Here is a 19,814-nt window from a genome sequence, read left to right on the forward strand (position 1 = left end):
ATCACTAAAATTCTGTTTTATTTCATTAAAAGGCAACTCTTATATCTTAGTAACAACTTACCCCAATGCGATAACAACTTGCCCCAAATAGGGGTAAGAAGTTCCGCTTCGATCAGCCACAAATAAATTACTTTCTATGAAAAACCTATTACAATATATTAAATACAAGCTTAAAATCAGAAAATCTAATAAATTTAGCAAGAAATTAGTCAATAGTGAAGAGAATAACTACATTATTTTCCAGTCATTTTTTATGTTTTATCGAAATCAGAACTTTTAGCTCCGGTCTCCCCTACTCGAGGACTCTTATGGGAATTCACGTTTTCGCGCTCAAACAATGCATAACTGAACGCGTTACGCGGACGACAATGATATTTCTTTGGAACCAGCCCGTGGGGGAACGAGTATTGTGAAGGAATTTTTCAAGCATGCACTCCCACGTGGGGTATGCCGCTACCCCCAGCGCATTCTGCAGAGGGGCGAGCACGTGTGGGAATGCAAGCAAGCAACCTTAGCGGTGCATGCCACGGACCAGCACACCGGAGGTGCCTGGCTTTTTTCCTGGCACACCCTCGTCGCGCAGGGTACGTCATTACCCCACCTTGCGATACGGGGGGCTGCTGGGGAATCTGTCTTGGCTGAATCACAGACGTCACGCGTCTGTCGTTACGGTAAACGATTCTTAGAAACACCTGGAGGGACCCCTCCACTCCGACCCCTCCGGCAGCGATGATCGATGAAAGTGATTTCCGAGGATGTAAAAATCGAACGAGCGTTTGATAAAATATACAAAATGATCACTGTGCATTTTCGTTTAAATTTCACACGGAGCTGCGTCGTAATTTATACGTCGGTATCAGTCATAAAATGCAAAGGTCGATTAAGGCTTCTCTCGCGGCTCTCACGAACCTTTCAGCCTATCTCATAATTTTTCAGACACGTAACGATATATTTTCTCTGCACCTTGCGTATATATACCACTTGTGCGCATTCATAACCACCGGTAACAATCGTGTACATTTTCATAAAAACTCTCGCATTATCAGATGTGACAGCGAAATTTATATAGTCTTAGAATCGGTATGTAAACACTTTACGCACTTCCAACCGGAAGCTCCGGCTAGCTACACTCGCATCCTTACAGCGATAACGCGAATTCTGCATAGAAAGGAGCGAGCATCGTCGCGCGAAAGTGACGCAGGAAAAGGTTCGTTTGCGTTCAGACGCGATATGAGCATCAGATTAAAATTAACAAGCAGAACAGGCGCTTCGCGGAGCGCAACCTCGAGGATGCGGACGCGTGGGCGTCCGACAACGCGCGGGACACAATGGTGCGTCTGCCACGCACCGGTGTCTCCTTACTCCTTACGAAAGGACGCGGTGGAAAAGAAGTCTGTTTGCCCACGGCCGAAGGTGTCTAACCAGCGGTACGCGGCGTGTCGCCGACGCCATTGTTCTAGTAAGAGGTCCCATTACTCCGACGTTACGACGTGGTAACGCTGCTCGTTACAACGAGAGTTACACGCGTCCGCCGCGCGAATAGACGGGCCCCGCGGGGAGGGGCCTTGCCTCTCGGAGAATCTCCCGGCCGCGTCGTTGTCGCCGGATATCGTCCCTCGAATATACCGATCGCTGAATAGCGCGAAACGATCGGGGCGGATTAAGATAGCGCGGTGTCAAGGCTCCGTTCAATTGCCGAGATAAGTTAATTGGAAGGGAAGGCTGGGGCCTCGTTACGAAGAGAAAGAATCGTTTAGGCGGCCGTGAAACCTCTCTACGATCTAGAGCGAGCGCTGCTGCTTATCGGACCTGTCCGTGATTAACGTTCATAGCACTTTTATTCGCCCCGTTAATTGAGATTTGTGAACGCCAGATAGTCCGCTCGAACGCGAAAATCTCGGGGCGCGCGTAATATCTCACGACTGGTTCGCTCGTCGGGTATCATCAGGATTTTCTGCCGCTCCAACTGCCGGCGATCGGCGTAAAGCTCCTTAACGTCCCGTGTATCACGCCCGATTCTTATCCTAATTATCCGAGGAGCAGAGAGACAGAGAGAGAGAGCACGTCTCCGCGACGCTTCTGTTTCCCATTTACGAAAACGAGCCCACGGAGGCGAGGGAGGAAAGGGACGAAGAAATACCGAATTTTTGCCGCGCTTGGGCTCGTCGAAGAGGCGTCGCCGTGAATCATCCCGAACGCGTGGGCAGTCGAGGCTGTTGCACACGAGCCCGAGCGTGTCGCGCGTACACGCGAGCCGAACAGGACCTATTTCACGAAGTTGTCGTCGGTACGAAACACCTATTAGCGTGGCTGATGGCGCATTATGTTCCGGCTTGCACGCGCATTAACGAGCTCCCGGTTTATATCGCGCCGGCGCGGAAAAATATAAATGATCCCTCGTAAACGCCCACCGCGCGGATTTTTCTCCCTCCTCCTTCATCTCCGTCGCGGCCTTTCGTGCGACGAAGCGGAAGCCCCTTATCTTCCCCATCGATTCCGCTCTCCTACATCGGCCGAGTTTGTCCTTTCCTCGAGATAGCCGCGCATCGGCCATCAATATTCACTTTCCGGTTCCTCCATTATTCAAGCGTTCCCGGCCGAGGCACGGGGGACCTTCGAAGGCAGGCAAGTGTCTTCGACGAGGTCAGGTCCCGCTGAGAATGCAGCGAACGCCTCAATTACCGCGCTCGCTATTTTTACGCGCCGTCCTTTGAACGGCGCGGCGCGAACCGCGCGTCTGCGCAGTTAATTGGAGAGGAGCGAGATGACAGTGACGGTTATGGAACGCGGCGAACGCCTCAATTCTCTCGTCGACTAGAAAAACCGAATGCCGGTGTTATCCTTATTGCCGACAGGCCTCGTTTCTAACGTAAGTTACGGAGGCTCACGGAGGCGTCGCGGGTAGTCACGTTCGGTAATCGTTCGATTCCACTTCTCCCTGGACGATTTCTTCGACGCGCTGTCGCTTCGCCGAACGACATTCCCCTTCGTACGAATGCACGAACGTGCAAACACTTGCTGGCTTTCTTGCAACCGTCGCGACGCGCGGACAGCCCCCGAATGACCGTTTACTATCGCGATTTAGAAGCGGGAGAAATTCTGACCGCTACCTTACGGGAGGGAATAAGAACACGAGATCGCTCGTAATCGGTTTCACGAAGGATCGTACGTTTCGGAGTTGCGGGCGCCTGCTGAGGTCTTGTAGTTCGTACTCGCGTGGTCGCGTCGTAGATTTTCGGGGTTGCTAGGGTAGGTGTCCTTCCTGTATTCCTGCTGTGGTACCTATCCCTGTGACGTCAGCGTAAAGGGACCCGTTACCTAGTGTACGTCAGATTACGTCACAGGGACAGATGCGAGGGTAAGAGGATTTCTGAACAGATGTGGGGCGAGTTCTCGAGGTGCTTGGTTCTCTGATATTCCTTCCTCCTGTGCTACTGAAAATGTTCTTTAAGGGGTTGCCTACCGTCAGCGGGGAGAAAAAGAATCGAATCTTTGGGAATTTATTTCAGAAAGTACATGCATATTTTTATGCAATGGCTTTTGTATTCAGTTGAAGGACACTTTAACAGGTTATTATATTATGTTTTGGTATAAACGTAATTATTTATTGGACAATTACAACTGATTTTCCGGAAGCTGTTTTTTGAAACATGTTTTGCGGTGACCAAAACATATCTTGATGATATGTTTAAAAATTCATGCCTCGCTCATGAAGACGATTTCAGCTGTTATACTTATCTGAAACCAAAAATCCAAACAGATTCTTGATCAGAACGACTGTCGCTATCGTTCGGACTGTAATTAGTGATTTATCTTAAAAATTAGCAAAATGGCCAGTGAAATTGCAAGAACAATGTTTTTCAGCTTTTTTCTTTTGCTATTTTCGATTTTAAACGTAGGTTAAACTCAATGAAAATACTTGGTTGTAGTCCCTGCGAGAGTCATAGGTGTGCAAAATAAGTAATAAAATTTATAAAGCAATTGGTTCGATAGATTTTGAGATTTTATCTTCACGATGTGAATAAATGACGTTTTGGGAAAAACACGTTCAAAGTTTTCATCTGTAGAGGCCGAGCCTCTGCGCTCCCTACAAAATGCTTCTGTAGAAGCTAAAATAACCGGAATTTATCCATGAAAATTTAACAGTACATTCTTGGGGATATATACTTTCGAAAAATATTTAAAAAAATCGATTTTTTCAACCCGCCCAACCGGAATGACCCCTTAAATTTCATGAAATATTTCGACGCGTTAAGTCGAATATTTCCACCCCGGATTGTATTTTGAAACAATACCAACTACGAAGTGAATTGCCACCATTCAAATAGGTACATGAATTTCTTTGTCACGACCACTTGTGATTTTCACTAAGTTTTCACTTGCTGCATTCATGGATTCTGAAGTAGCACCGCTGATTAGATCAATTCATAGCCAAGTAGTGCGCTTAAAACGATTATGCTACATTGCGCCATAAGCTTCGTCCAGCACGTACGCCGGCGCGCAGAGTTGGCATTTAATCAAGGGGGCGAACTTTCCGCTGAGAAGAAGGGTGCGCTTCCTCCATCCACCCTTGAAGTTGCACCGGTCGTTTCGGGAACCGGACGCAAACACAATCGTAGACTTTTACGACTCGTCCTCGATAAATTGCGCGTCGTGGAAACCGACAATGCCGCCGCGGAGGGGGGCAGGGGGGTGCAGTTTTCAGGGTCGAGAGGAGGCGATATTTATCCTTATCCAAAACAACGGTCACCCCTTCGAGGAGAACTGTGGGAAATGCGGACAGCTGAGGACGGGAAGGAAGGAAGAACGTGTCTCCTGCGAAAGAGAGAATCACGAGCACAGGGTGCTACCACCGTTCTACCACCCCTTGGGGCTAAGATTATCCTCCCGTTCGCCCAGTGCTAAAAATACCACGAGATGGTCCCACCTCTGAACAACGCTGTTCTATTAAGGGTGGGCATAGCAAACATCGTTCTTACATCCAGCAGATTCCATACAAACGTATGAAAACGACGAAAAAGAGGAAAGAACGAGGCCCATTCGTTCCGCGCTTCAAATCCTCCGTTCTTCCCCCGTGCTATTTTGACGCGACACAGTTTTTGGGATTCATTGGGTAGCATCAATCTCCCCGACGTTGCCTATCGAGGATATTACCAGGGATTGATATAGAGATCTTAGGTGGTTCGATGATTGCCTGCTTTCGATGGTCGTCAAGCGTCAACACCGCATCCCAGGGTTTCATCCGTAATCGAGAACGGAATTAAGCGCTCACCGGGCACACTCGCGCCGCTGATTGCAGTCATTAATAGAGAAAATTAATGAGCCGGTAGAGCCGACTCGCTTCGTCTTTGTCTCTCGCCGCGTTTCGACCTGCCTCTCTCCTAGGCGCGTGTGTTGATTCACGAATAAATCATCGGCGTTCTTGCTTTACACCAATCCTTCTCTCAAACAAAACGGAGTCGCTTGAGAACCGTCCTCTTGGTTAGTCGTTTCTACTTCCACGTGGCAATTTAATTCCCCCGACTTCCGTCTCTGATATCAGATTCCAGTAAACTATCGACTCTCAGGAACCATCCTTCCAATCCTCACCGATAGATCTATCCGCTCGTCGAGGCACAAAGTCCCTATCTAATCGTAAGTCGTAGATCTCAGCCAGATGTTCGTTTTCGCGGGTCGGTATTCATTTCCTCGCCGCGAGTCTTGAGTTTCTTCGTTGCCTTGAAAGGCCGCTCGGTGGCCTCGACTTTGAAGGCTCACCCACAAGCGACGTGGCCCGCGCGATCGCGACGGAGCATCGTGGAGCACCGAACCAACTGTCGAAGTCGATCGGGCAACCTGGTGGAGCGCCTTTCGCCTCGCGTAATTATTCACAGTTCATTATTCAGTGTCAGTTTATCGCGGCCGCGACAAGTGTCGCGCGGCGGACTCGCGGGCCCAACGGACCCCGCTGGTGCCTGTGGACCCGCCTTCAGCCCCGGAACCGGCCCCGACTGGCCCGTCCAGAGGAGGACGAGGAAACGCACGTGTGAGTGATTAGAGCAGAAGCGTTAATCAGACGATGACATATTCCACGGTGGACCGAACCGAGCTGGCCGGTACCTTCTGCCTCGGGTGGACGCAGTAAAACTCGAATGGCCGTACTCGACCGGTTCGGGGGAAGCCGAGGGACAGCGTCGTCGAGCACTCGAGAGCCTCGAAACCCGCGACTGCGAGAAACCCTATTTTTCTTCACTGGCTTTTCGCGAAACGCTCGCGACAGCCAGTTACGCGGAAGTAACCGTAACGATCAAAACGACAGCGCGTGACGCACGATTCGACCGCGAGGCGAACTTGATGCAGCCTGTAACGCGAAGCTTCTGGATTTAATTAGAGCCATTAACGCTCGAGCTAATTATCGCTGATCGCTTAACATCGTTTACGAACGATATTTCAAACGGCTCGTTTATCAAGCCCGCGTCGCTCGGTTCTCTTTTTCGACGCGCAGCGTTACGGATTGATAATTGAGGAGAGATATCTGACACGCGTGGGTGTGATAAATTATTCCCGCTGAACTGGAGGTTCAATAACGCGGGATCCGCGGTGCGCCCGTGCAATCGATTATTAGGTTGCGAAAGGTTCGGTGAATTGTTTCTGGCATTTTAATATATTCAGCAGTTCTAGTCGATGTAGTCCTATGCTGTTCAGGGGAAACACCGCTGTGACGGCCGGAAAAGTAAGCCGTCTGTACAAATTTTTTCAGGAATGATTTACAATTTTCATAGAAAGTTTGTATTACCTACTTTTAGTACAATGTCTTAAGAGATTATAAAGAAATAAATATCTACACTCATATAGTTTATAAAAAAAAAATTAAATTTGATTTCGGGCCTGCTGTTCCATAGTTACACATTTGACCAGCGCGCGTGCGGGGTCTAGAGGATTAATTAATATATACAAATTTATGCATGTTTTTATATTCATTTATATTCTATAGTCTCTCAAGACATTGTACTAAAGATAGGTAATAAAAATGTTATATGAAAATGTTAGAAATAGGCGACTCTGGAATACCAGATTAAACCACACAACTACCCAGTCTAGTATGAGGTATAATTACTATGATTGTTTATTCAATATATATGCAAGACGCATTTACAGAAAACGTGATTGTACAAGCAAAATGTAATACAAGAAGAAGTAAGTAAGAAACCGGAAGAAGTATTTTATATGTATAATACTTAGTACAGTGCCGACAGTGGCGCCTCGTCTCTATGTGTGTGGCTTGACCACGAGATTTGAATACACATCTCAACAGAAAATTGTAAATTATTCCTGGAAAAATTCTTAAAAATGGCTTACTTTTCCGACCGTCACAGTGGCGTTCCTCCTCAATTGGGTACGAAAGAAGTTAATAACGAGGTCAAGTAGAAATTCTAAACATCCCCAAAATAATCACTCTCATATGTAGAGGAAACCTGTACAAAACCGTATAGTTAAGATTCTAGGTCCATAACTTTTTAAATTATGAAACAAGTTGCGTAATTAAGACTGTATCTAAATATTATAAATGTTTTTATAACCAACATAAAATAACAAAAATATGATGGAACAGTCAAAACCTGCTACTCTTTTTCCGATTTTGCCCTATCAAAATTGGCTGGACAAAACCGTATGTACTATATGATTTTGCTTGATCTAATGTAACAACAGTAGTACTAAGTTCTATCCACAATGCAATGAGCCTCTCGAAACCAAACAACTTTCGTCTCAAACATTTCTTCCTATCTCAACAACTGTAGATGTAATTCAGGTTGCTTGCCTTAGATAACTTATCCTGGATACACACAAAATATTTTCAGCGTTATTTTATCTACCTTTCATTGGTTTTCATTTTTTAGCTCTATATTTTTTAGTTCTATATTCAGAGCAGGTGGTTTCTTCTTCTTGTCGCTTGATATTTCAAGCGGAATATAATTTTACCCCGCACGATTGTGCCCCAAGACTTAAGCACCTACGCTTTTGATTACAGCTAAATATGAAAACGTGAACAATCGACAACGATCTTCGAAATGTAATGTAACTAGATACTGTCAAAACATATCCTCATATAACTTACCTACTAATTACCGAAACATTACAGTACACTTTTGAAATCAGTCAAAAATAAGATCAAAACGCTTAAAAACCAAATAGATTTGATAATTCGCTGGAGCTTACGTATTTCGTGACAATTCTCTGCCGACAAACACTTTAATATCTCGAAACTAAATTGCCAAACGCCAGTGGGATTTTTTAAATTTATTTTTAGAAATAACTATGGTATGCGGTTTTGCCCTGGTATAAGTTTTTGTACAGGTCTCCCCTACGCGAAGTCAGTATGACTGCTTTCGTCGAACCTTCGAGTTGTCGTTTTCAATTAAAACAGCATTCGATTCCAACACTCGCATGGGTTAAAAAATTTCACGATCTCCGCGGGATAAGTGGCGATCGGTGCCAGAGTGTCCGGGCCGCGAAATTTTTTTGACTCGCGCGAGTCGTTCGGCCGAGACCACCCCGCACACGCGTCCGCTATCAACAGGTGTTGGTTTATGACGGCGCAGTGGGAACCGTGGGCATCGACATCGATTCCGATGCAATTTAGATAACTAAAAGCGATTCAACAACCCTGAAAACCTGAACGCGCCTCGATAAAAGCACCGACAGACGACGGCGACGCGGACGACGATTCGGCGTATAAATCCGGGCGCTCCCTCGCGTGACATAACGCGGCGAGTGCCGTTGAATCACGAACGCGTGGTTCGCGGGAGTTGAGCTGACTCATCCCACTGACAAAGACCCCGGTAATTTAATTACGAACGCGAGGCGAGTTTTAATGCGGCGATTTCACTCTCGGTCGCCCGAGCCTCCCTCCTCTCGTTCCTCTCGCTGTTTTCCATTCACACGCACCACTCGTGCTTTCATTAATAATAATTAACGCGATGTCGCGGTTCGGTTTGACGATACGTGTCGTCCTCGGAGGGAGCACGCCGGTTTTGCACTCTCGTGCACGCCTAACGAGGTTCGGCGTGTTTTGTCTAACGATCGTTGTAGCTTACCTACGAAGCACCGGGAAACAGGACGGGACAAGCAACGGAAGGGTAAGGGAGAGAACGTGTGCGGCGCATGGTATCGATCGATAGTTTTAATCGAGGGTTCGGCCATCGGGGCCTATCTGGCCCGACGCAGTTTATGCGAACAAGAGGATCGCCAACGCAGGACGCATAAAAGAGCACGGGCATTGTCGTTGCTCGAGCAGATATACCCTCCGTATCCTCTTTATTCCTGCGGCCACCATTGTCAGCTGGTGCCGTATACCTCTCTTCCTCTTCCTTCGGCCGAACTTCTCCTTTCTCCCGTAACTTTCGATCTTCGTTGTCTTCGCATTGAAGACCGCTCGATCGGCAACCTTTTTGTTCGGCTGTACTCCACATTAGACTCGCATTGTACGCCTTTATTCCCTGCTCTACTTCGAGTGCTCTAGTCCCTGCGAGTTCTTGTGGCGTAGGGTTATTTCGTTACGAAGACAGTTTTTTAATATTCATCTGACGTAAGAAACGGGGGGACCGAAGTTGCAAGGCTCCTTTAAAAGCTTAATAAATATTCCAGGGACCTTTGATTCTTTGTATCGGTTTGTTCAATGCACTCCCCCGGAACCAGCAATCTCTGTAATGAGACCGCTAATTATTATCATTACACACGTACCAAATGTATACTCGCGGCTGGAAAAATATGATAATGTCACCCAGATAAAATCAGCATTTAACACGTTTTATGGCGATGTTTATCTCAAGCAAAACTTCCACTGAGATTCATACACGTCTGGCGTAGAGATCTTGAGATTGGTATTTCTATGTGCATATAACTTTATCAGCAGAATTTACATGCCACTTTGATAATATCAGTGTGTCCTGAGTAATCCCTCACGCGATAGACTATCGAGCATATGTAACTTCTTTTGTTTCCACCGCATTGCGACCTGATCGACCGAATTCCGAGGCTCCACTGAGAACCTGTTGAAAGTATCAATATTCCTGGAATATTCGTTGGTTCCGTGAAACTCGGTAGGCGACGCAACGATCCCACCTAATTAAGAAGCTTCAATTTTTCGACCGACGTCTGGACGGTTAAGGCATCGTTTGCACGCAGAGTTGGCTGATATTTATTGCTATTCACGGGGCCGACCGTCGAAAGAGCGAGCGGCGAACGTGACGTGTGGGTGGAACGGAAAGTCACCCACGTGCCCCACCCTCGGCACGCACGGTTTACACGTGTGCTTACCGATGTACCTGCACGCATTCGTCACCGGACCACACGTGTAAGCGCGCCTTTATACGGTCCTCGACGTTGTCTCTATGGACGACATGTTGCATATTCATACACGCTGGTCGCAGTCGATGCTCCACTTCGCCGTTCGGGAGGTGTAGGAGGACGGGCGTGCATAATTTTTCGAGTGCCTTGAACTCTCTCGACATTAATCGATTCCGTTCGCGAGCGTTTCGCTACCAGACGCGCGGAACTATACCTCCGTTAAAACTGCTTCGGGGAGCAATACTTTCACCTGTTTTTTGCGAGCTTCCCGCGAGGATCCAAAACTGGAAGAGTAGGTACTGAAAGTATCGAGCATCGAAACGATGGGCATTCAGTGATTCTTATTAATAAAATAGTGCGGAATTAATGCGGCGCAGAGGGATGTCCGCGTAGGGATGGTATTCCTCCTTTTACTGTGGTATGTCCTATTAATTTTAATAATTTTTGCACGGCACACGAGTCTCTGTAACCGCTCCCCCAATTGGAAATGAACCTAATCTGTCCTTTGCGATCTAAAACAGTTCGCGACACCGTGTGTGTCTCAAGTTCTGTTCTTCTGCTTGCCTTCCCCTGGCCTTCTTCAAACTGTATGGGAACGATGGGCTTCATCTTAGCGGTGGACCGAGATTAAAAGTCTCAGCCGAACGAAAGCGAGCCCGTGATCGACCTCGAGAACGGTTTCGAAGGTGTGCAGGCTATTAAAATTCGACTCTCCGGAGCGGGCCCCCTCGTACGTTCCTCCCACGCGGGGCCGAGCATCGTCCCCCGCGAGCGGCGAGAAAAAACGACGAGGACGAAGGTAAAAACGAGAGAGACAGGCGCAGAGAGAAAGGGAAAGGGGCTAATCGAAAAAGTCGAGCAACCACCAAGTCTGGCTCGCACATGCCGAGAAGCATGTAGACTCTATCGGTGGCCGCCCACGCGATGGCCACGGACCTTTAACGCGCTCGCAATAAATGCCTATAGTTCCCCGGACAAGCTTATAATCTCTTAGAAATCACTCTCCTCCTTAACTAGCCTTTCGCCCGCGCGAACCTGCGAATTACAGATTCCCCTCGAGGCCCTCAATGAACTCTACCACACTCGATAAGAGGCAGAGACGGATTCTTCTGGATCTCAGTTATAATACATTAATTCCTCTTGTACCTCAAAATTAATCGAGATAATAACATTTGCTGATTTAGGGTAGATGCACCGTTTCTGGCCATTGCACTGTTTTTGACCATGTGCTTAATTATCTCATTTTTAAATGGTTTGCAGATCATTATTACGTGGAGAATTTCAGATCATAAATATTTTCTTCGGTATACCGTCAGAAATATAAGGTTACATTTATTGCTTACACGGAAGAATATTATATTCCTTAAGAAGTGGCCAAAACTGGTACAATACCTTAAATTGGCCACAAATGGTGCATCCACCCTGCGTGGCAACGTCTGTGATAAGCAATACCGATAACGCACCGCTATTATCCAAAGTTGCCGATTTCAAGGCACTCGCGGTTAGGTAACACGTGAAAACGCGAAGATAACCGCCGATAACTTAATTACGCCTGTATCTCGAGTAGCATCGAAGATAAAACGCCTGGGAGCGCAGATTATCGCCGGCCAGAAATCTGCTCGTCAATTAATCCCGCGGAGCAAAGTTGCCGAATGGGTTTTTATCGCTCGCCCATACAGCATCCAGGTGAATTACGCGCCGTTATCCCCGGCTACGCTGCGCGGCGCGAGGAAGCTGGGGGACGCGGCGAAACGGTCGTGCCGCGCCGGTTTGAGTGGCGCGAGTCACGATCGCGCGGTAGTTTCGTGGCTGTTTTCGCGGCGCCCACCAGGTTGGCAGCCTCGTTACAGCCTCTGGATATAAAACTTAATTTCACTTCGCTGAAAAATAAATCCCAGGTGAGAGAGTTGTTCGGCGAGGCGCGGGAGGGGGTGCTACAGGAAGCACCGTTTACTCCGCCAACTGGAGGAGGAAACCAGCTGCGCCTCTTTTTTATCCGCTCGCCCCATAACTTCTCTCTGCCGTGGAACGGTGTTACTGGCAATTTCAGGAGCAGCATCCCTGAAATCTGACGGGCCCGTCGGGGGATGCGAGGCGGACCGTTCCACGCGTTCATGAGAACCCGAGTAAAACATCTGGTAGAGGAAGCGCAGCATATTTGGTATACTGTTTGTAATTTGGAATACCGAAGTATCTAATAAACTACTAACGCTATTTAATTTGTAACACCGTAGATTATAGGGGCTAATGACCTGTTCACTAATGACATTTCTGGATGAACCGTCATTTTTACATTTTCGACCTAATCTGCAGAGGAAGGAAACGTGAAACTGCAAAACTTTTTCAGCGCGTATTCAATCGTTCAAATCATGAAAATATGTCAAAACTTTAGAGTTCAACACTTAATCTACTCATTTGCATGGTCCTTCTATGGTTCCGTGCCAGTTTTGCGATAATTTCGTGAATACAAAGTGTCACATGAAGTTTTAGGTTTCAATGCCATGTTGCTAATTCGGAATACCGAAGGTGAAGGTAATTTGGAATAGGTATTCCAAAGCTTAGCGATGCTTTTGTTTCACACGTAATGGCTACCGCCGCGTGAATGCGCTGGGTATGGCAGAGGAAATTATATCTGTGATTACTGCAAGTAAATTTTAAGATTTACAATTTATATTTACATAAAAAATTTCCTTCATTCTGATTTCTTAGCCTGATTACGCCATAAAGTAAACTAATTTTATTATCTACGTGTTTTCTTTAAGTTTAGAAAGTGAAGGTAAATTGGAATACCGGTATTCCAAATTACCTGCACCTTAACGAAATCAATACTTCCTGTCATTTTTCATTTACGCCAAAGTTTTAGTTACTTTTTGTTTTTTTTTTATTATTACCGAGACTGTGAAATATGAAAGTTTATTAGTTTCCCTATGATATTATGCAGTTTTATTTGTTCCCATTCTCTGCCGTAATTTTGCATTCGTCTGAAACAAACTGGTATTCCAAAGTATACTGCGGTTCCTCTACTTTTACTTCCCAGTACACGTGGAAACATGGTTGGTCCAGTACTGGAGCCACGATGAACGCGCTCGTCTCACGAGACGGCGATCGAAGTTATACTTCGTATCCGGCGTTGAAGTTACTCGAGGAAGCGTCTGGCCTGCGCGTCGTCGAAATTACTAAGGCATCGGGTCGAGACGCGAGTGCGTGACCAGATACAATCGTGATCGCAAATCGTTTGTGATTTGTATTATCGTTAATACGTTCGATCGTCTGCCGCGTTTAATCGATGACTGGTTAAGTTATCCGTATCATTGTCGGGGAGTGATATCGAAGATCGCGGGGAAGTATTAATCCGTCGATTGCTTGGCTTACAAGGGGAGGACACCATGTGGTAGACACCGATTTTGATGAGCCTTGGCACGATGGATCTATGTTGAAAATAAGTAAATAGGTATCCGAGCGTTTCAGCCAATGGGCTTTAATAATAGAAATATTTACATGGAAATTATTAAAAATTTCATAGTGGCCGTGGGGTTTTAATGGGTAAAAATCCCACACTACCCTGGCGCCCCCGGGGAATTCCCCTCTGAAGGAGTCGGGGTGCCTTTTGAAGATTTCCTCAAGTTAAAACAAAAATTTATAAAAAAAAATTATAAAACAAAAATTTATAAAAAAAAAATTTATAAAACAAAAATTTATAAAAAAATTTATAAAAAAAATTATAAAACAAAAATTTATAAAAAAAAAATTTACAAAAAAATAATTTATAAAAAAAATTTATAAAGTTTTCTTTAATATGGAGACATCTTCAAAAGGCACCCCGTAGCCTCCAGAAGGGAATCTCCCGCGGGCACCAGGGTAGTGTGGGGTTTTTACCCACTAAAATTTTACCCACATGGGGTCTTCCCCTTGTAAGATTCGAATTTATCACGGCACAGATTGATAATGAAATCATTTGTTTGTTTATGCGATACGCGAGGTAAGCCGCGCGTAAGCCTCGTTTTAATTTCCTCTGGAGATATGTAACGCGCAATTTGTAAAGGATTAGTTGTGTGAAAACATCGTGGAATATTAGTTGAATTAATGCAGGCTGGGGCACATAAAGCAGCGGAGTGGTAAAAACGTTTGGAATTCGAAGCAGTTAAGATATCGCTCACGTGCAAACATCATTTATACATATTCATAATACCTCGCTTATTACAAATCCTTCGGGTTACGGTACTCGTTGATTCCAGGCGGATAATGTTCTAAAGCTGTAGTAGCAGAGATAAGAGATACGGTTTATAGGACCACCGTTTTCCTTCTCCCTGGCTACCGGGAATGGACACGCGTTTGTCAGCGCGCTTGAAATGTTGAACCCGATCGCAGGTACCCAATGTGTAGAGAGTTTTAGCCAGTGCGCTTGAAATGAGAAACTTGTTTCCCTCGTGTCGCCTATATATCATTACCTGTCGCTTTTATCGATTTGTTCGGATGATTTAGAGATTTCGGTCCGACGCTAGCGCTTTTGATGGAGAAGTCGAACCACTGTACCAAGGATTTACGACGATGTTTCACTTTCTGTTACCGTATCGGTGCAAATTCAATATTTAGAGGGCCACGTAGGCGGCGAAATTGTTTTAGAACTGGTTACATCATACGCTGGGATCCTGAACAGCTGTACAGCATATATATACACAGTGGTGCAGATAGAACACGCACAGTGAGTTATCTAGCGCTCTCTCTAGGATTTGGCAGCTTGCGAACCTCTGCGAGGCGAATTCCCAAGCGCGTTAAACACCACAGAAACCGACAGCATCTCGTAGAAGTCCGCTCGTTGGATACGTTGAAAGTAACGACTCCTGGACCAGCGATCCTCGCGTCCAGAGATAGATTCGCCGATGGATCGGCTGCCGCGGCTGAGGCGATGATCGCGTGCGATCGATACCGCGTTGCGCGCCGATCCTTCGCGGGCCGATCTCTGAGCCGCCAAGGGAAAATCGATTCCCGAGATCTTCCATATCTCGAATCTGGTATCTCCGATGCAACGTACGTGCGGGTTGCGGCTGGCTCGTTACCGGCCAGCTCCGTTGCCAGCGAGTGGAGCCGGTACGGCCGGAGCCTCGTGCTGGGCCTTCCCCTTCGTGGCCCCGTGCTCCTCTCTTTCTCTCCTCCTTGTGTCCAGTCCGCGCCAATTCATTAAGCTGTAATTGAGTTTTCAGCTCCGCGATACGAAGGCCAAGATACATCTATGTAGGAGGCAGGGGTGGGAGCGGAACGGGGCCGTGAAGGTCCCGAGGATGATAGAGAGGGAGAGAGGAGAACGAGCAACGGCACATCGCGAATTAAGTACGACAACGTGTGACCGATGTCCAAGCCGTGATTAACTAAAGTTTTAACAAGCTCTCTCTAGCCCTTCACCCCCTGCTTATACTCGGCCGTATGGATTAATTCGCTCGGTGAGTAACGTTGCCAGCGTTCGCGGGACTTACTTCTCGATGGTTAATCTACAGCGCAGTTAATGTCACTACGGCGAACGTGGGGAGAGTCATTACCACGCGGCCACCGGGGGCTTTTTCCTTTTTCCTTCTCGTTTCTACTGGCGGTCGTTACGCGAATTTGTATCGCTACGAATCTATCGGAGTATCCAGTGAAAATTACATACTTTCGACTCTCGAGGCGTATCGCTCGGCGCGACATAGTTATGGGATTAATTCACGCAGGAGGGTAATCACTTTCGCAAGAACTGCTCGTCGGACGCAGCCACGCGGATCCAAAACACTAGAAGATCGTTGACCTCGTTCGGTGGGAGCACCGTAAAGAACCTCGGGAGACAAATTTCGAGCGCTCCACCGCGACCAGAAGAAAGGGATACTCTGCTCGTCTTTCAAAGGAGCGGGTAATACCTTCCTCCCGGGACGGCAGAGGCGTCCGTAAATCGAGACGGGAACGAGTTTCGAGAATTAAGGTAATCGAGCCGGCGCACCTGACCGAGGCTCGAATTACAGTCCCCGCGGCCCTGTGTATCCACTGATTCGAGGCATTTTCAAAGCCACCCACGCCGTCTAAGTGGCAGCCATTCTACGTGAAAACGGCTGTGCACGGTGCACCGTTTTGCCTCCCTCGGCGTGCACGGTCGTGCGCGAGTTACACGCGCCCACGCGCTCCTAGACACGCGCGACGTGGGAACGAGTTTCCACGGGCTGCTGGCTGCCTCCCTCTTCTCCACCCCGGGTAGTTTCACTTTCTGGCATCTGTATTATGCGGACACGATAGACGTGGACGCCGTATATTTCGTTCAATTACCCCTTAATCGATAGGTATGCAAATAGACGCCATTAACCGGCGCACAGTGGTCTGGAATTAAGAATTTGGTGACATTTGTCTATAGCTTTTAACCTATATAAATTATCGAAACGAAATTTACGCCAAAAAATAGGAAAAAATTGTCTCGTTCTAAAACTTAACACGAACAACACAAAACAAAAATTAAACAGTAACTTTTAAATGCGTACGAAATGCTGGAACTATGCGGATGCAGGCTTGAATGGTTTTGTGCAACTGAATGCAGACAGAAAGTCGAAATCTTATTCGAAGGCTTATCTACACCATAGCATAAACACATCAAGTATCTATGGTCTAAACAGTTTCTTCGGAGAAACGCCATACCTCCTTACGAATTTGGGACGGTGCGGACGTGATACGTAACACTGACGGCTTTAAACTGTAATAATTTGAAAAGTTGGACGAAGTTGGAAATGATTCTTATGTGATTACATAGAGGAAGATATGCTGAAAATATTTCAATTTGGTAGAATGTGGGACTTTTTGGGACTTTAATGATATCCTCTCTTAAAGTAAAGAATCTCGAAAATTTACCATACTGCATTCAGCATTCTGCTTTTAATGGATTATTTACATTAATTCCTAATAAAAGATGCCATTTTATCGCACAAGACTGCTCTTTAATTTAAAAACAAGCAATTTTCACTACTTTCCTCTACTATTCGACTTTCCTTATAACTTGGAAACGAACAGTTTTCTCAACATGCGACTTAAACCACTGAAAAGAGTATTAAATAAAGTACCAATTAAACAGCTATTAAATTTTTTATAACAATTAACTTAAAAAAATTGAAAAAAGAATAAGTAAATAAATATAAAAATTATTAAGTTATACATCATTAGAACGGGACGATTTTTTCCTATTTTTTGGCGCAAATGTCACCAAATTCTTAATTCCAGACCACTGTGCGGCGTGTGGCCTGCGAGGGAATACAGGGGGGTGGCAGCCGCGCGCGTTGCTGGAACGCGCGTCACCGCGTGTCTTGGGTAACGTATCGACGCCGCTTTTTTCTTGCGGAAGCGACGGCCAGCTCAACAATGGGGAACGTAGGCCTCGAGTAATCCCGCGTAGGTTTGGAAAAGCTTCTTACCTCGAATTAAGCTGAACCCATCGCACCTACTTTGTCTGCTATTGTGCCCCCGCGGCATAGAGAAGCGTCGTCGCCTGGAACGATATCCTCTCGTTATCCTCGATTCTCGGTCGCACGGCCGTATTTGCAGCTCGGCGCGGCGACGATAGCCGCGGCTCTGTGCGTACTCTCTCTACGTGAGACTCCGCTACGCTCGCCACCGTCCGGCCGAAGAGGTTGCGTGTTCTTGCTCGAGTTTCATTACCGGGGCCCCAAATGAATCTCGAAGACGCGGGCTTAATTAATGACGCGGTACCGCTCTCGTCCTGGCGAACGCGGCCACGAGAACCTCCCCACGAGAACGATCTCGTTCGTGAGTCATCGCGAACGAGATTTACGGTGCTCCCAGCGGCGCTAATAGAATACCCGAAATTTTCTGCCCGGTCATTTCGTCCGAGGGAGGACTCGTGGACCGTTACAGTATCGCGTTCAGTCTCGTGCCCGGACAGTGTCCGCGCGCAAAAATAGAGGGAACTGGGCTCTCGTTCCATGAATGAAAAGGAGGCTCGTTCAGCGTCGGCGTTCGGCTGGCACGATCGACTCGCTCTCCTTAGACTTTTCTGCTGGTAATTGCTGGCCGTTCGAACGGCCGTTCCAATAATATCCGCAATAATGCTGGGTTTGCTAAACGCCGGCTAAGAGGTCCGGTGCTCGCATTAGACTCGTCCTTGGCACTCGAAGAATCATCGTCGGCACGCCAGGAGTAATAATTTCGGCCCGAATGCCAAGGCTGCCGCGAAAGTGTCGTCCTTTGTTCATCAGAGGTGGCTCTTATCCTGAAACGGCAAAGGGCCAATCGTCCCTGACGTCGGTCGGTTGCTTCACTTTAATTTGGGGCTTGAACGATCATCGGTATGTAGTCCCTGACGCGTGCCGAACTGTTGACTAAATCTCCGTCGGGAATCCTCCAAGAGGATTCTCACAAATCGTTCGAATATCTTATATTGGTATGATACGCAGTTTACCAAGATAAAGCTGGCCTCGCTGAATGAAAAGCCTCTGAAAGCGTCGTTGCATATTCGCGAATATTTACAAAGGTTTGGCAGCGGCGTTAAAGAACGTCCTTGAGGCGGTGCGCGGATAGACGCCGAGCCGAAAAACTGCGTAACTCGATCCGGTAAAAAGGTAATAACCCGTTCATGAATTTTAATTTAAAATTAAAGCGATACCGCGCGGGGGAGGGACTCGCGATATATAGCTCGTCCGAGAGTGGTTTTGCAGGTAGCCACCGCCGCCACCGCACTGACACACCCCCCTCATCCCTGTTTCACTCCTACTCTTCATGTTCTTCTTCTCCTTCCTCCTCTCCTTCTTCTACTTCTCCTTTACAGAGCTGGTTCTCTCGTTCACACGCCTCCTTCATTTTCGAGCCCCGTACAGCGAGGCTGGCATTCTAAGGGAAGCCTCTAGAATGCGTCGAACGAGACTTTTACCCTTTACGCGGGGCAGCAGGAAAAAAAGATCATAAAGAGATGTTTAATACACTCGGACACGGCGTATAAATTGCCCCGGCTGCTTTCTCGTACAATGTAGCTGGATTTTAAAACGGCCCTCGAAACACCGTCCACGGGGCCCCGGTTGTCATTATCGGAAACACGATTCAGCTAATTACCGTCGTAAATAATATCGAAACGCGGGATTACGTTTAAATCGGGCCCTGTCGTCGGTCATCCGTCGCCTCGTAAAGCGCGACCGAAATGATATTCCGCGATTGGCCGCGACGTCACGACGTCCGAAACGACGCCGACCCGTGTACTTGCCCGTAAGATTGCCTCGATAAAGGGGAAGAGGGAGCACGATGGGAGGCGTACGAGAGGAAGATGAAAATCGTGGACAGCCCATATTGTATGTACGCACTCGTACCTACAGGGTGTAAAATTAAGAGTGTTGCAGGACTATGTCTCTGAAATTAACGAAGGTGTGCAATCTATGATCTTTAGAGATGGTATTGAGAAGGATGACGTATCAGCAACCAAGTTATTTTCTAGGTAAACGTACATGGATGGTGGCAAGATCATTATGATTTGTTAAAAT

The 19,814-nt window shown here is 46.9% G+C and overlaps 1 long non-coding RNA gene across 3 annotated transcripts in view; it reads left to right on the top strand.

The window, feature by feature from the left end:
* The window catches only part of LOC143366221 (uncharacterized), a 153,613-nt gene that overhangs the window by 31,689 nt on the left and 102,110 nt on the right, over positions 1-19,814 (top strand). Inside the window, exon 1 of one of the 3 annotated variants that reach the window (XR_013084691.1) lies at positions 5,621-6,025. The exons of the other annotated variants lie outside the window; for them this stretch is intronic. This is a non-coding gene — a long non-coding RNA (uncharacterized LOC143366221). Of the gene's footprint in view, positions 1-5,620; positions 6,026-19,814 lie in introns of those variants that run through there. 3 annotated transcript variants of the gene reach the window in all.

This window comes from Andrena cerasifolii, chromosome 1, assembly GCF_050908995.1.
Source record: "Andrena cerasifolii isolate SP2316 chromosome 1, iyAndCera1_principal, whole genome shotgun sequence".
Lineage (NCBI taxonomy): Eukaryota > Metazoa > Arthropoda > Insecta > Hymenoptera > Andrenidae > Andrena > Andrena cerasifolii.